Raw genomic sequence first — 18,739 nt, 5'->3', positions numbered from 1 at the left:
ATTACCTTATCTTGGCCGTCGTATTTTTGTGTTAGCGCAACTCCAAGTCCGCAGTTTGACGCATCTGTCTGTAGGTAGAACGTTTTTGAGAAATCGGGACACGCTAATACTGGAGCCGTCGTAAGTTTTGCTTTGAGTTCCTTAAACGCGTTTTCCTGCTTATCCGTCCATTTCCATCTTATCTTCTTCTTTAGAAGCATGTTTAGTGGTCCTGCTATTGTCGAATAGTTCTCTATGAGTCGCCGATACCATGAGGTTATTCCTAAAAAGAGACGGAGCTGACGTACATTTCTAGGTGCTGCAAGTTCGGTTATAGCGCTGGTCTTCTCCGGGTCCGTTTTTATTCCTTCTGCTCCCACAACGTGTCCTAAATATTTGAGGTCAAACCGGCAAACAGGTGTATGTTCTCAAAGAAATAGAAAGTGTGTAAAAAAAATTTTAATAATCAGCTAAGTACTTTCAACACATAACGTGCCATCATCAGAGCTTCCTAAAAGGACATTTAAGATAAGAGATTTTTTATAAACAAAAGATCGAAAAAACTTACGTCCTCTTATAAATCTTTCATAGAAGAGCAATTATTGTTAAAATTCACATGATAAATCATGGGTACTGGGCAAAAGCCACAGATATCGGGTATAAAACACTTAAAATTAAAAGTTTATCACATCTAAATTCTTTTTTAGTTTAAAATTACAACATGGCTGCATCAAACCATTGTGAGTTCACGTGAACAGCTGAGCGCTGTCATTCATTAAAATGATAAAGAAGGAACCACTAATTTATGCGCCCTCTATATTGGTATGTAAATAATAATTAAAAATTAATTAAATTGAAAATGGTTAAAAAGCCATGTGTTAGTTAAATGAATTCTAAGTGAAGATACTAAATTTTTAAAGTTAAATTTTCAAAATTACAATTATTAATATTGAAGTGAAATGTTAACGTGTATGTAAGTTATAAACATTCTTTTAAAAAACAAACCGTTATGGTTTGACCAAGTGTGGAAGAAGTTAGATGAAAACAAACCAAGGAGAAGTCTCATTTGTCAAGTTCAAACGTTTGTTTTTTAAAAGAATTTTTATAACTTACATACACGTTAACATTTCACTTCAATATTAATAATTGTAATTTTGAGAATTAAACTTTAAAAATTTAGTATCTTCACTTAGAATTTATTTAACCAACACATGGCCTTTTAGCCATTTTCAATTTAATTAATTTTTAATTATTATTTACATACCAATATAGAGGGCGCATAAATTAGTGGTTCCTTCTTTATCATTTTAATGAATGACAGCGCTCAGCTGTTCACGTGAACTCACAATGGTTTGACGCAGCCATGTTGTAATTTTAAACTAAAAAAGAATTTAGATGTGATAAACTTTTAATTTTAAGGGTTTTATACCCGATATCTGTGGCTTTTGCCCAGTATCCATAATTTATCATGTGAATTTTAACAATTGCTCTTCTATGAAGGATTTATAAGAGGACGTAAGTTTTTTCAATCTTTTGTTTATAAAAAATCTCTTATCTTAAATGTCCTTTTAGGAAGCTCTGATGATGGCACGTTATGTGTTGAAAGTACTTAGCTGATTATTAAAATGTTTTAACACACTTTCAATTTCTTTGAGAACATACACCTGTTTGCCGGTTTGACCTATTTAGAAGTGTGTGCAAGTCATACAGTCTGTTTCAACTAAATATTTGAGTTCTGGCTGGCAGAATGTACATTTTTCGAAGTTAAGTTGTAATCTGGCTTCTTTTAGTCTTCGGAAGACCTCTTGTAGGTGATATAAATGCTCTTGGAATGTCTTCGATATTACCACGATATCATCCAGGTATGCGAACGCGAATTCTACATCGGGCGGTATAACTTTGTCTAGCAGTCGTTGGAAAGTTGCTCCGGCGCAGTACAGTCCGAACGGGGTAGTTCTGAATTGAAAATGACCTTTTCCGGGTACGCTAAATGCTGTCACTGGGCGGCTTGCTTCTTCCTTAAGTCTATCCAAAATTTCTGATATAACGGATACGTGTCCTTTTCTGATAGTTCGTTGACGTTTCTAAAGTCAATGCAAAATATGTACGAGTTAGTCGCATGTCGTTGCTTGTTTGTTTTGTAACTGCGAACAGTCGCATGTCGTTGCTTGTTTGTTGTGTAACGGCTAGAACGAACGGAGTCGAATCTTGCTCCTCAGACTGGGACGACTCCTTGTTTCTCCAGTCTGTTATTCGTTTCCCTGACGTCTGGAACAGCAGTCACTGCTGTAGACCCCTTCTTTGCCGCATCGCGAACAAAACTTTTTCCATGGGTTTTTACAATTCCTAAGGAAGTGACCTGGCATCTTGCATCGGAAGCATGTCCTTTTGGCATCGTATTGTGTAGGGTCTGCACGTCTCCAATTTCCGTGAAAATTCTGATTTTATCGGGTCCTTTCGTCTTCCAAAGTTTCGTATTCTTGGGCCAATTCTTGCAATCCTGATAAGTTTTCGAAATCCCGGCGGCGAGCATAAAGCTTATATTCTGGCAGCATATTTTTATATATCCTGTCGAGTTCTTGGTTTCTTGAAAAAGATCCCTCTCGTCTGATTAATGTTTGAATATCCGTGATGTATCTATCCGCTGGTTCGTTTTTCCTTTGCTTCCTGTTTCTGATCTGCTCTTCTAGCTGTAGTAAATATTCTCTGGGATAGAAAGCTTTCTTAAAATCTTTGATGAAGTCCGTCTATGAATCCCAATTTCTGTTGTTGTTTCGGTACCATAACAATGCGTGGTCTCCTAACAATTCTGGTAATGCTTTTAGCAGAGCTTGCTTATCGACCTCGTAGGCTAGGCTTAATTCGTCTATCCTCTCTATGAAGTCTACTGCATCCGAATGTTTCTTGTCGAAGTGTGTGTTCCACCTCCGTACTTGATTTAGCAAATCTGATTGCCTCATTTGTTTTGTCATTGTTAAGACTTGTAATTGGTTTCTGATTCATGAAATTTCTTGGGTCAGTGTGTCTGGTTCGGCTTCCTTGGAAGTATTGATTTTTGGGATTGTTCCTGTCGCTTCACCGCGATCCTTATAAAAGGTTCTGAGTCTTAACCTTAACTCGTCGACGGTTCCTTTGGAATCCAATCCGCACCTTTCGGCGTCGCGCTGTAATTCCTCTTTGGAAAGACGATTTATCCATGACGTACCCGTCGTGGCACCTGATACTGAGTCTTTATCTGTCGGCATTTTTGGTATTATCCGGGCGTCGAGTAACGACGTTTACTTGCGTATATTCTAACTTTTACTTGGGCGCCAAATTTGTAACGGGTAGTTCTTTTAGGACGACAGACTCAGTAAAACACAGGTTGAAAACAAAGCAAATCTATTAATTCTAAATTATGTACAAAATAATAATTCAATTTTCTATTTTGTCCCAGCGAAGTCCTCCTCCGGATGGGCGTCTGTAACAGAAGAACAAAATTAACAGCGATATTCAAATATATATTTATCGGGGACTCGCTCACTACGCTTGCCTCCGTTGAATTATGAGTCGCAAATTACCTCACTTCGGTACACCTTGCGTCTCGAGTTGGCCTGCCTGAGTTTGCGAATCACGTCAATACGGTGCACGTCGTAACTCAGGTCGGCCTGCCTCGCTCACTTCGCTTGACTGGTTATGGAGCCCAGAAGGGTCGTTCAGGACTGTCGGCGGATCGTCGCTTGCGGTGCTCTTAAATATCCATCTGCCGGTGTTGGTGCAGAGAGGTGGAACTTAGTGGGGGCAGCTGCGCGATTTGAGAGAATCGCTCGGTTCCAAGTGTCGATGCGCGTTCGGCGTATCGATGTATCATTACAAATTATTTATTAGTAATAAATGCATTTTTTGTTCACTTTTTTAAACCATGTTGAAAATGTAGCTCGTGCTCTTTCATTTGACACCTGTGAAATGGTTCTAAGGTAATTTTTTCTGACTTATATTTTTGCAAAAAAAATGCTCTCTGGGATAAACAATTTGAATAAAATTTAAACAATTGAATGAATCGCTTTGAAATTTTTATCACATCTTAAACACCAAAGAACCCTCATTTGACAAAAATTTCAAAGCTGTACACTAATTTTTACAACAGTTATTGAGAAAATATTTTTTTAATTCCGACCTTTTTTCGCAATTATATTAACAATAAATGAATATATCAAACTTTGTAATACATCATTTTAAAGCTTTTTCCATAATCTCGAAGATATTTGTACTAAAAAATCATAAGTTTCACCGTTTTCCGTTGATTTGAAAAAAAGGGGAAAATGCCATTTTTTGACAGTTAATTGTTTATAAATAAAAATGGCCGCCAGATCCTACGCAGGAAATAGTTATAATTTGTTCCTATTGGTATTACCCGTCGAAAAAACGCTTCAGTACCCTGGCTGCTGAAGTGTCACGAACAGGGTATATTTTTGTCTTATTACCCTGGCCTAAAAGGGTAGACCCCGAAACACGGTGTCAGAGGTTGGCAAGAGGCTCTATTTGAATCAAAACGAAACCGATTATTTTCATTTTTAAAGAATAAATTGGTTTCAAATAAACTTTCTTTTTATTTGTGGAATATTTGTTAGGTATAAATAAGCAGGTTTCCGTGGTAAACTTTGGGAAACTTTTTACTGTATTGCATCATATTCTTTTGATTAAAACAAAATTCAACTTGTGGGTAAGAACTAATCAATGTATTTGGAACGTTCAAATTTAGATGTTCGTTAAGGTTATGTATCCCGAAACGCAACGGTATATCAAATTTGATTATGGAGTTTTTTAACTGACTTATGAAATATATATTCAAAATGGAATTACGCAATTTGAAAACACTAAACTGAGTTTTCATCTCATATTTTTTGTTTTGTTTAATTCGATGTCCATCCAATTGAAAAATGGCCTCGAAAAACGTAAAATGGGCGCTTTTTCGGAATTTTTATTGTTTCTTTGTGTTTTAATTATGCTTTATGTGTTTTTTAATAAACTTTTCATAAACTGCAGATGGTGTATTTTGTTTTTTATGAAACTTAAAACGGCGCAGATAATCTTATAAGGCGACAATGGTACTACATTCAGCTTCAATTATTTGTAAGTAAACAATTAAAAATTAATGTACTTTTTTAAAATCATGAAAATTTGAAATCTTACGAAGAGAATGAGACCAAAAATACCTTCCTAAGCTTTGAAAAAGCACCTGTAAAAGCCATTTGAAAATTACCTTTTTTCTCTAAAATGGGATAGACCAATTTAATTGAAAATGGTTATTCATTTTTGACAAATTGAATTGTTTAAAAACTATTCGACAGATGGGGCCCATCTTTTTCACATTTGGAAGTACAAAAAAACTCACATTGTGGAATGTGCTTTAAATATTTTTATTGTTTATTTTAATAATTATAAACAATTGAAAAAATGCTTACTTTCGAGTTTAATTTGCAATAACTTTTTTGTTTACAACAATTTTTTCATTTAGAAATTCTTATTTTAAACAGCAAGTATTTTCAAGAAAGTCGTCTGTTAAACGTTGTCATCTACAGTGCGTAGTTTTTCGCAGTATCGAAATGAATGAAAAAAGTCCCTTTTTTGCTTAGTTGTTAATAAAAAACCATGACACAGTAAAAAATTCGATACCCACGAGATGGTCTGTCTTTTGTATTGCCTTCCCTCAGATATTCCAATTAAAAAATACACACAACGCAAAAGTCTAGGGATATTTTTATAAATAGACTTATTTTGTTTATCTGTAATCAACTTAAAAAAAGTAATACAAAATTTGTAGTTTAATTTTTGTTTAATATGTCAAAAACCATAAATTGCAAAAAAAAACAGAAAATTGGAGCAAAAAAATATATTGCAAATCACCCATGTTTCACACACCACCATAAAATGTCAAAAAACGAAATATAAACTTAAAATAAAGTATGGCCACCACGTTGGTTTATCACAGCTCTACATCTACTGTTCATGCTCCGAATCACATTGTTAATGTCTGCTTGACTTAGTTGTGTCCATTGTTTTCTCAGAAGCTCTTTTAATTGAAACTCATTGTAGATATTGCCCATATATAGAGTAATTCTTCGTTGGAGCATGTCCCATACATGCTCAATGGGATTTAAGTCCGGTGATTGTGCTGGCCACGGCAATACATCAATACCCTCGTTATCCAACCAGTTTGTTACAATATGCGCAACATATGGTCGAGCGTTATCATGCATAAAGTAAAAATTTTCTCCAACAGCAGCAGCAAACGGGCGCACAACAGGTTCAAGAATAGTGTCCAAATATTGCTGACTTCTGAGAAAGCCACGTGGGAAAATGAGGTCAGTTCTTCCGTCAATCATGATTCCGCCCCATACCATTAATGTACCACCTCTGTATGCATACACTTCTTGAAGATGTCGTAATCGTTCTCCATTTCCGGGTCGTCTCCAAACTCTTGTCCGACGAGAATCTGGATGAAATCCATATCTAGATTCGCCACTAAACAAAACTGTGGCCCAGTCATTGTCAGTCCAATTCTGAAACCTTGACACCAGGTTAATCTTGCAGCGCGATTGCCTCTAGATAGAGGTGGTCATCTCAGTGGTCGCTGACTACGAAGATTGGCTTCATGGAGACGATTCCTCGCAGTACTGCGGCTAATTGTTACATTATGTGCAAGCTGTAATTCATTAACTAGCTCGGGTGCTGTGATTGTTGGCTGCCTTCTGGCATTTAAAATTAAATATCGGTCTTGAGCGACGGTATTAGAGCGACCACGTCCTGGATGTTGCTCGGCTGGACTCCCAGTCTCTCTAAACCGACGCCACAAACGACTTACGACGCTTTGGGAGACACCCAGCTGGTCAGCAACTTGAGTTTGTCGCATACCAGCTTGAAGGAGGCCCACGGCTCTACTCATCTCGTCTAACGTTAAATGTTGTTGCATGGTAAAAAGACAATATCTTTAATTCACCTATTAAGTAAGAATGGTATAAAGTGACTAAAATTAAAAATAAACAAAACATAAAAATGTCGATTTTTTTGTTCCTTCTAAAAAACAGTTTTACGTATTGCTATCAGTTTTACAATTTTTTTTTATGAGAAGTGAGTGTCTGTATCAACAATTCTAGAACAAGCAAATTTATATGGTCATGAAATTTCTGTCATTGGTATTGTCAAATTATTAAAATATCCTTAGACTTTTGCGTTGTGTGTAGCAGCCAGTAATTTGTCGATTTTTCAAGTGCTTATTCGGCCTCGATTCCTGGGGTATCTATAAGCAGCACTGATGGTATTCAAAGTGTAGTATTTCGTACCAAAATCTAAGCTATGTACAGGAAAATAAAATATATCATAAGTACATATTGATAGGTTTCGCGCCGCACAGTGATTCCAAATGCTGAAAACGTGGTCATGAGGTATAAAATAAAAAGTCCCTATTTAGGGATTTTCTTGTTTACAGTTGTTTTCTCATAAATACTCGTAGAGTGGTAATACGCAGGTATAAGGATCAGACCGGATCTATTCTTATTCATAACTCCGGGACAAGTGAGCCATGTACGACCATATTTCGGCTGGCAGTGTAAGCCAAAAAGAACGCTTATATTGAAAACGCTGTAAACCGTTTTGTAGTTTATCAATTTTATTGCTCTAATCAATGGTACGCAAACTTTTTAGCCAAAGAGCCAAATTTGAATATTACAACAAAATTAAAAAACAATTTGGAGCCAAATCTGCTTGTTCAGCAAACTTTTATGACACTAATTAAAACTAAAGGGTCTAGTCCAGGGGTCAGCAACATGCGGCCCGCGAGCCGCATGCGGCCCTTTGAAACTTTTTGCGCGGCCCGTCAATGCACTAATGTAATTTTAGGAAAAATCAACAAACTTATGAAAAATAATAAATTAAAGACAGAAGAACAACAGGATATAAAAAACAAACAACGACTTTGCTTTCACAACGTCAAAGCAAAAATGGGTAGATACTGGCACTAAATAGCACAAAACAGAGAGAAGTGAAGAACTCATGGGGATACCTTTGTCCAGGGATGGATGCAAACAGACTAAAGAAGAAGACTATTTAAGCTACATTTGAATATGCGGCCCGCATAAAAAATTTATTTTGAACATGACTTTTAACTAAGTTATTAAGCCTTGAAAATCGCCATTTTTCGTTTTTTTTTTTTTCAATTTTAAATTGCTTATAACTCGAAAACGATCAACTTTAGAGAAAAATTATAAGAAACCTTTTTTATCCAGAATGGTCCAAAAAACCTACAAAAAAATTGTCCGGGCCAAAAATACTGATTTTTGCAATTTGATTAAAAAAAATTTGGCCCACTTTTCACGTGGGCGACTTCTTGAACCTTATTCTGGGATGTCTCACGAATGTAATTATGCAAAAAAATCTCATGGGAATATTTTTCCCAACGAACCCGCCGTTTTCGCCTTGTCTAGTGAGATAAAAGTTGACTAAAGATTTGATAACAATAAATGCATAAAATTTGTCAATGAATAAACAGTAAAAATATACCTACTTGAAATAGAATTAAACTTTTCGTTAAAATGCATTCAAAAAGTACATAATTCTGCATAAATCTGCGATTAATGTTTATTAATCTCAAAATACACAGCCAGAAGATACAGAATCACATTGGTTTAGCTGCATTTAACTGCCTATGTATTGCTGGTAGTTGTTTGAATACAAAAGTGTGAAATGACGCATATTACATGATTCTGGCGATTTGTTGCGTATGTATAGGCGGTTGTACCTAAGCAATAGTGGTCTAGGAGCTAGCAACGTTTTCGAGAAACTATTTTAAGACAGCTGATTCTTTCATATATTGTTCCCTAAGCTTCCTCGAACACCGTACCGGCCATCTGGCTGCTGATACAGGTTGCGTTCATTACTACGCAGCACAACTGTACAGGTAAATACAAAATCAGGGTGATTGATTAGTGTGATAAAACTTAGTAGATCCGCTATAGTAATAGATAGCAATAAAAGTTGATAACAAAAATTGTAGCCAACTTTCAGCTTTACATTACGAAATTAGTTAGGATGTTACAGGGTGTTCGATAACATAGTGGCAAACCAAACTGTTTTTTTTTTAATGGAACACCCTATATTTTATTTTATATTCGAAATCCTGTTAACTTCTCCATCACAAAAATATAAAGGTTTGTTATGTTATACAGGGTATTTACAAAGTTATAACGAATGTTCTACGAAAATCGTAATCAGTTCAGCTCCCAGTATAAATAAAAATAAGCACAACAGCAATGGTTTATTGGTGCCATATTATTTTGTTGATTGTCAAAATTTATAAAAATGGTTGATATTGCTAATTTTCTTTATATCGAATACAGGATGACTCAAAACGCTAGTACATTATTTCCTCAGTAACTATAAATAGAACACCTTAATTAATAACTTGCTCTGAAAAATGAAAATATCTCGAAAACTAACAAATTTAGGCATAGGGAATATTATACAAAAATTAAAGTACGGTAATGATACTTTTCGATGGTGATATAAAATAGAGGGCGTTTTATTTAAAATTTCTGAGAAAAGAATGTACTTGCCTTTTGACTCACCCTGTATTCGATATAAGGAAAATGAACAATATCAACCATTTTTATAAATTTTGACACAACAAAAATATAGTACCAATAAATCATTGCTGTTGTGCTTATTTTTATTTATACAGGGAGCTGAACTAGTTACGTTTTTCATAAAAAAATTGGTTATAACTTTGTAAAAGCCTTATATAACATAACAGACCTTTATATTTTTGTGATGGAAAAGTTAAGAAAATTTCGAATATAAAATAAAATATAGGGTGTTCCATTTAAAAAAACATAAATTTGGTTTGCCACTATGTTATCGAACCCCCTGTAACATTCTAACTAATTTCGTAATGTAAAGCTGAAAGTTGACTACAATTTTTGTTGTCAACTTTTATTGCTATCTATTACTATAGCGGATCTACTGAGCTTTATCACACTCATCAATCACCCTGTATATTGAATTTAAATTATTTTAGGACGAAACATTTTTTTGTCATTACTTTTTAAACCACAAAAATGTCTGGCAATTATAGTTCATATTTCTAATAATGTTTAAAAAGTAATGACAAAATAATTTTTCTTCTTACAATAATTTTAAATTCGATATGTTTACCTGTACAAATGTGCTGCGCAGTAATGAACGCAATCTGTATCAGCAGCCAAATGGCCGGTACGGTGTTCGAGGAAGCATATGGAATAATATATTAAAGAACCAGTTGTCTTAAAATAATTTTTTTTCCGATAGCTCTTGGTCCATAGGTTCTAAATATTGTACTTCAAAAAGAAAATGTAGTGGTGGTCACTAATTAGTCCTGTCGCCAGGGGGGGTACAACGGCCTCGTTAATTCAGATGGACTTACTCAAGTTTTTTTTATGTATTTTGACCCGTAGAACACGAATTTTTTGGGTAACAGTTGATCCGGATGTCGATAAGATTGTTATAGACCAAGAACTTGAGGAATCAAATAACAGCGATTTTTGGCAAAACAAAACAATATTTTGTATTTTTTGGGCCATTTTAAGTAAAAAATATTTCTACAAGTTTTTTCGTAGGATGCACAGTTTTCGAGATAAACGCGGTTGAACTTTAAAAAAATCGAAAAATTGCAATTTTTGAACCCGAATAACTTTTGATTAAAAAATAAAATAGCAAGTCTGCTTACCGTATTTGAAAGTTTAAGTCAAATTATATCGGTTTTGATTATTTGCATTGGTAAAAAATTATTTTTTTATTGTTTAACAAAGCTATAAACACGTAGGGTTTCCCGTGCTTTTACATTCGTTTTAACGCATGTAACGTAGAAATAGTCTTGATTGCACTAGTACCTATTCTACCTACTCGTTCGATTTTAAATGATAAATCATAGAAACATCACTCACGCACTAGTTGTTTGTAGCTTTGTTTAACAATAACACAATAAATTTTTAGCAATGCAAATAATCAAAACCGACATAATTTGACTTGAACTTTCAAAGGCGCTAAGCAGAATTGCTATTTTATTTTTTAATCAAAAGTTATTCGGGTTTAAAAATTGCAGTTTTTCGATTTTTTGAAAGTTCAACCGCGTTTATCTCGAAAACTGTGCATCCTACTAAAAAACTTGTAGAAATATTTTTTGCTTAAAATGACCCAAAAAATACAAAATATTGTTTTGTTTTGCCAAAAATCGCTGTTATTTGATTCCTCAAGTTCTTGGTCTATAACAATCTTATCGACATCCGGATCAACTGTTACCCAAAAAATTCGTGTTCTACGGGTCAAAATACATAAAAAAAACTTGGGTAAGTCCATCTGAATTAACGAGGCCGTTGTACCCCCCCTGGCGACAGGACTAAATTTCCAAAGTCCCTTATTATATATAATTTCAAAAAAATATGGATTTTGTTTTTCAGTTAGATTTGTAATCAGCGACTTTAAGCTACCAAATTTGACAAACAATTTTGCGTTTTGATTGAATTTTCAATTTCTTACCGCCATGCTGGATCCGCCATTCTGTTTTTCAAAAAAAAATGTCTGAAAAAAATCGTAATCAGCGATGCCGAAAACCCTTAAGTACGAAAGTAATTCCGAAGTGTATGAAGAATATAAGCGATTGATGGATTCGACCGTTACTTGATGGAAGTTCATTTTATCTAACAATAAAACACTGAAAACGTTTGTTTTCTATACTTCCACAAAATTTATTATATCTAAGTGACTACAGCTGTTTCGGCGGAGTGCCTTTCTCAAGTAATATAGTTTACAATGTGTTTGCCTTTGTAATCTTCAACTGAAGAGGTTGAGGAGTGGGGAGCTGTTTGTCTCGAGTTGGTCATTCAGAATTATATCTGTATTTTTCAGTTTATTAATTTCCATAGATTCTAAAAAAGATAGCTTAAGGCCTTTATTTTGAATATGTAGAATTTGAAACTCTTCATTGAAAGAATGATTATGATCTAGAAGGTGAAGTGCGTATGTAGAAGTGTCTGTTTTTCTATTGTTGAATGCCCTTTTGTGTTCTGCTATCCGTTTGTCAAAAGTTCTGCCAGTTTGACCGATGTACGTTTTCGGACAGTCACCACAAGTTAGTTTGTAGACACCACTCTGTAGTTGCTTTCTCTTTCGGCTTTTATTGTTCTTAATATATTTGCTTAAGTTGTTGTTAGTTCTGAAAGCTGGTGTTATTCCTTTCTTTTTTATGTATCTGGCTATTGTTGTTGTTATCTTGCCAGTATATGTGAGAGAGCAGAAGGTACTGGGTTCTTTCTGTGGTGGTGGATACACTAATTTCAGGGCTTTCTTATGGAGTTTTTGGTTTAAAATTTTGTTAACTGTTTGTTCGTTATAGCCGTTGTTTACTGCTATTTGTTTAATGATGTTTAGTTCTATTTCGAAGTTATTTTTTGTCATGGGAATTTCTGTCAGTCTATGTATCATGCTATGGTAGGCTGCTAATTTGTGTTGTGTAGGATGGGATGATGAATTGTGTATAGTTGTGTCAGTATGGGTAGGTTTATGATATATGGAGAACTCATGTTTGTTATGTAGTCTGTAAATCGTTACATCTAGAAAGTTTATAGAGTTATTCTGTTCTGTTTCTACTGTAAACTCAATATTATTATGAAGTGAATTAATATATGATAGAAATTGGTCAAGTTGTCTGTTAGTTCCTGTAAAGCATACTAGTATATCATCCACGTATCTCCACCAATATAAGAACTGTTTAAATACGGGATGTTTAGAAATTGTTGTTTCAAGTTGGTTCATAAATATATCTGATAGCAATGGGCTTAGAGGATTACCCATAATAAGTCCTGCACTGTTGTTTGTGTATATTTGATTATTGAATTCAAAATAGTCTTGATTTATGCAAATTTCAAGAAGGTGTAAAATTTCAGATGCAATGATCGGATTTGTACTATTATAAATCTATTGAAAAAACTATGATTTGAAAAATTTGTTGTATGAGTATTGAGTTTTTTACTATTGCAAATTAGATTATTTAGTTTTTTACATTGTGTATTAAATTTTTTGTCTATTATATTATCTACTTCAGTTCTTACTTTAGAATCTAGGATGTCAAATTCTATATTATCTAATCTATAATGTAATTCTGAATGACATACCTTAAGATAAACAGCTATAATATCTCGTTTTATATATCTCTATAGGAGCACCCAATACAGAAAACGAGATATTATAGCTGTTTATCTTAAGGTATGTCATTCAGAATTACATTATAGATTAGATAATATAGAATTTGACATCCTAGATTCTAAAGTAAGAACTGAAGTAGATAATATAATAGACAAAAAATTTAATACACAATGTAAAAAACTAAATAATCTAATTTGCAATAGTAAAAAACTCAATACTCATACAACAAATTTTTCAAATCATAGTTTTTTCAATAGATTTATAAACTTAACAGATACTAAATTCAATAATAGTGAAATAGAACTTTTAGAGAAAGGATTCAAACACAACTTGCCTCAACATAATAATCAAAAAAATTTAGAGTATTTAGGTGTAGAATGTGAAGTAGCGTTAAACAAAACTGCCAAAAACATAGAAAAAAGCATCATTGCAAAATCTATTACTGATGTATGTAGTGAAACTAATAATTCCTGTTTCAAAGAAAACCAAATAGCCGTTTCAATTAAAAATAAATCAATAAAACATGACATAATATTTACAAAAGCAGACAAAGGTAACACTACTATTGCTATCGACAAACGAGACTATAATAACAAAACAATAGAATTTTTAACTAACCAAAACAGTATAAAACTAAACAAAGACCCCACAGAAAAATACCGAAAACAAATTAAACTAGCCATTGAAAATTCAAAATCAATACTAAATCCAACAGAACAGAAATACCTTAATATTATGAACCCACAACCTCCTAAATTATACTCTTTTATTAAACTACACAAACCTGACCACCCAATAAGACCTGTAGTTTCTTTTTATACAGCTCCGTCATATAAAATTTCAAAAAAACTGTCAGATATTATTACAGAATACACTAAATTTTCACCTAAATTCACCGTAAAAAATACACTAGAACTAGTTAATAAAATACAACATTTTCAATTGCCCAAAAACTCCAGACTAATTTCATTTGACGTAAAAAATCTTTTTCCTAGTGTTCCTCCTACAGAAACTTTTGTTTTAGTTAAGAATCTTTTAGACCATAATAGTACAAATCCGATCATTGCATCTGAAATTTTACACCTTCTTGAAATTTGCATAAATCAAGACTATTTTGAATTCAATAATCAAATATACACAAACAACAGTGCAGGACTTATTATGGGTAATCCTCTAAGCCCATTGCTATCAGATATATTTATGAACCAACTTGAAACAACAATTTCTAAACATCCCGTATTTAAACAGTTCTTATATTGGTGGAGATACGTGGATGATATACTAGTATGCTTTACAGGAACTAACAGACAACTTGACCAATTTCTATCATATATTAATTCACTTCATAATAATATTGAGTTTACAGTAGAAACAGAACAGAATAACTCTATAAACTTTCTAGATGTAACGATTTACAGACTACATAACAAACATGAGTTCTCCATATATCATAAACCTACCCATACTGACACAACTATACACAATTCATCATCCCATCCTACACAACACAAATTAGCAGCCTACCATAGCATGATACATAGACTGACAGAAATTCCCATGACAAAAAATAACTTCGAAATAGAACTAAACATCATTAAACAAATAGCAGTAAACAACGGCTATAACGAACAAACAGTTAACAACATTTTAAACCAAAAACTCCATAAGAAAGCCCTGAAATTAGTGTATCCACCACCACAGAAAGAACCCAGTACCTTCTGCTCTCTCACATATACTGGCAAGATAACAACAACAATAGCCAGATACATAAAAAAGAAAGGAATAACACCAGCTTTCAGAACTAACAACAACTTAAGCAAATATATTAAGAACAATAAAAGCCGAAAGAGAAAGCAACTACAGAGTGGTGTCTACAAACTAACTTGTGGTGACTGTCCGAAAACGTACATCGGTCAAACTGGCAGAACTTTTGACAAACGGATAGCAGAACACAAAAGGGCATTCAACAATAGAAAAACAGACACTTCTACATACGCACTTCACCTTCTAGATCATAATCATTCTTTCAATGAAGAGTTTCAAATTCTACATATTCAAAATAAAGGCCTTAAGCTATCTTTTTTAGAATCTATGGAAATTAATAAACTGAAAAATACAGATATAATTCTGAATGACCAACTCGAGACAAACAGCTCCCCACTCCTCAACCTCTTCAGTTGAAGATTACAAAGGCAAACACATTGTAAACTATATTACTTGAGAAAGGCACTCCGCCGAAACAGCTGTAGTCACTTAGATATAATAAATTTTGTGGAAGTATAGAAAACAAACGTTTTCAGTGTTTTATTGTTAGAAGAATATAAGCCTTCAAAGGTTCATGCCCACCTTTTCGGCATTTGGAACCATAGTGCGCCGTGATGAATATTAATATTAAATCACGTTTTTAATATTTTAATTATTTTTTATTATCGACTCTCCACTTCTTCGATATGTTAAATACGGTATTACACATTCAAAACGATAATTTAAAATTTTTATTGGTAAGCTACGAAAAACTTTCGGACATAAAGTAATTTTTAACGCCATATTCTTGCCATTCGTCATCACCCTATATAATATAATCAAAAACACTGATCAGAGCCAAAGCTGAACGGCGGTCTTGGCCAACCGTTGAAATTCCATTCAAATGTGAAAATATTATGGCATGCTGGCAGTCACGTACACACATCTGCGGTGGAGTACACTATCTCCACACGTTTTTATAGGTGTTATTTCCTTGTTTGTGTACATTTATACGCGAATGATGTGTAATCTTTTATTATTATGATAAAACGTATTTAGTAAATACTGATTTGCAACAATCCAGATACGTTGGCGTGATAATATACACTGACTCGCAAAAGTAGCCAGACACAATTTTATTTTAAGTAAAATAAAAAGTATTAGAAAAACAAATTCCAATAAATTATTTTTATTATATTATGTTCAATAACAAACCATAAAATAAAAATGAATTCCAGAATATTGAAATTAATGTAATAATAAATAAAAAGTTTACACATTTTTTATTAAAAATCTTAAAATATTTCTAAATAATGTGCAATAAAGTCGAGTATTTCCTCCTCGATATCGAATAAGAGCTCTTATCCTTTCTGGCATCGACTGGACCAAAGCAGCAATCAGGTTTTTTGAAGTATTTGTTCCCACTCGTTTATTAGTTCTAACGCTACCACAGTTTCAAACTCACCGTAGTTTTACATAGCTACCCTTCAGGGCCGTAACTACGATGTTGGGGCCCCCTACCGGAAGGTCTGGGGAATTTACCCCCAGCGCAAGGGGAGTCCGGAAAAATGTTTGATATTTAACCCCTTGAAAGCGCATTTTCCGTCCTATGTGAACACCACACTCTCTTCTTTCTTTTTTTTTTCAGCATGTCCTGCAATAACTATAAAATTAGCAGCGGTAATGATTACAGCTTCATCTGTATCTGACATTGCGGACGGATTATCAACGAATGCGTTCGTTCGCTACAATGTAAATGGTCTTAATTTATACCGAACAAATAACCAAGCGAACACCTACGAATTCGTTCCTTCGTTCGTGTTCACTTTGATTTAAAAGCACCTTTAGGTGCCTTAAGGTACTGCAGTGTGAGCCAGGCACACTCAGTGAAGCTGGTCAGTGTACTATTAAACACAATTAATAACATACTGGTGGGACTGATCCTAATGTGCTCATTTTATATTTTATCTTATGTACACCTTTCTTTTCAATATGTGGTTCCTTTCACGTACCAAGATGTGGTCTGGGGTAAATTGATTAAGACAAATTAGCTGGCACCTGGGGTCCCTATTCCGGTTGCATTTTAGTTTTTATTTCGCCAAAATAACTAATTTCCTGTCACAATTTATATGTTTACGAAAGGTTTCGGGGGCCCTAGCTTAGCCCGGGCCCCCTCTTCCAATGGCATTTTAGGTTTTATTACGCCGAAATAACTAATTTCTTAAGTAATAATTTAAATTTTTATGTTAAGGTCTCGGGAGCCATCTTAGCTCAGGCCTCAGAGGCCCTGATCCGTTCCAATTGCATTTTAGTCTAAAAGACTAATTTCCTCGGTGAAAAATTAAAACTATGTTTCGGTCTTTTTAAAAGTGTGTCATTTGAAAATATTTCGTTGGGATCGGCTCTTAAAATACATATTTTTATTTTCCTCGCTAAAATCTATGAACGGGGCCCCCGACGTTGCCCCAATGGTAGTTACGGCCCTGCTACCCTTCCGAAGTTGTTCCACAAATGCTCATCTAGTTAAGATCTGGACTTCTAGGAGGTCAGGCTAGTAATTGAATATCAACACCTATAAAGTATTGCATTGTTATACTGGCAATGTGCAGCCGAGAATTAGAAGAAAATTTTCACCTACAAAATGCATATACCGTAATCCGTATTATGTATCCGTATTACGTATCCGTATATAATGCATATACCGTCTTCCAGATATTCCTTAATGCACCTATCAGCTAAGGCGACCTACCTCTAACATTACAAGATAGGTACCTATGTACTTCCAAAGAAATGCTTCTCCCTACCATTATACCTTCTCCGCCAAATTGCATTCTAGGAGTTCAGCAAAATTGGGCATAGCGTTCTCCAGGCTTTCACCATAGTCTTTGGTGATCATTACGTAAATATCTCACAAACGAGATTCGTCTCAACACAGACTTATATTTTGATAAATACATTTAATATTGTACAGGACAACTCAACAACACTAAAATGAGAAAACTCTGGAATTTGTAGTGTAGTTATTCACATTGGTTCTCCACTGAACACAGAAATAAGTTTTGTATTGCTTTTCGGAAAATGTTGATATATTTTTACGACAGTTTTTGATTTTTACCTGTTATAATAAACAATAGAATATTACGTAGCTACGAGAAACTGCGTATTTTTATAAATACAAAATATGTAAATATCTTTTATCTCAATACATAGAAATAGAGATACTATCAGCTATAATATAATCCATCATTACCTGATAAAATGTACATCCTTATGCACCTTAGTTTAAAATTATTTCCATTTAATCTATTTTCCATACCTTATTTTTTCACCAAAATGGACTCAAGGGCTAAACCTGTCATTTTATTGCAGTTTGGTGTGCTATTTTTCACCTCTTTACTGTGTCCGTGTCCGTATGTACCGGCTTAATTGATTTCCTACACCTCTACAGTATATTCCATGAATATTCAACTGTTTTGAATGCTGTATGAAATTATCGATTTAAATGGTAAAATGTGCTGAATTGTACAATAGTAAATTTTCCCAATTCTTAAAATACAGTTGTAAGTGATGAAATTGTGTACATTTATATAGTAGAATATTCAATTAGTTGTACAAAAACACAATTATGAATTCTCTTTTTCCCCTAATTTCCTGAAACTATTATCAATCATCAGATTCACAGTCATAACTACTGTCGTCGCTTTCTTCATTCAGGTGGTATCTAAATTATAACAAGGTTAACTGTTTCGATACTATCTTCTCGAATCCATCGTTCTTCAACATTCTTCACAACAGTCAACAGAGG

General features: G+C 34.0%; 1 protein-coding gene and 1 long non-coding RNA gene across 2 annotated transcripts in view; one reads left to right on the top strand and one right to left on the bottom strand.

Annotated features, from left to right (window-relative positions):
* LOC114332430 (egl nine homolog 1) overlaps positions 1-18,739 on the top strand; it is a 123,875-nt gene that overhangs the window by 48,769 nt on the left and 56,367 nt on the right. The gene's annotated exons all lie outside the window — the stretch shown is intronic.
* Positions 3,344-3,679, bottom strand: LOC126884444 (uncharacterized). The gene is made up of 2 exons (XR_007698040.1): positions 3,540-3,679; positions 3,344-3,439 (listed from the first exon to the last, which is right to left on the bottom strand). It is a non-coding gene; the product is annotated as an uncharacterized LOC126884444 (long non-coding RNA).

Source organism: Diabrotica virgifera, chromosome 5 (assembly GCF_917563875.1).
Source record: "Diabrotica virgifera virgifera chromosome 5, PGI_DIABVI_V3a".
Classification (NCBI taxonomy): domain Eukaryota; kingdom Metazoa; phylum Arthropoda; class Insecta; order Coleoptera; family Chrysomelidae; genus Diabrotica; species Diabrotica virgifera.
This window is presented reverse-complemented; position numbering and strand designations above follow the sequence as displayed.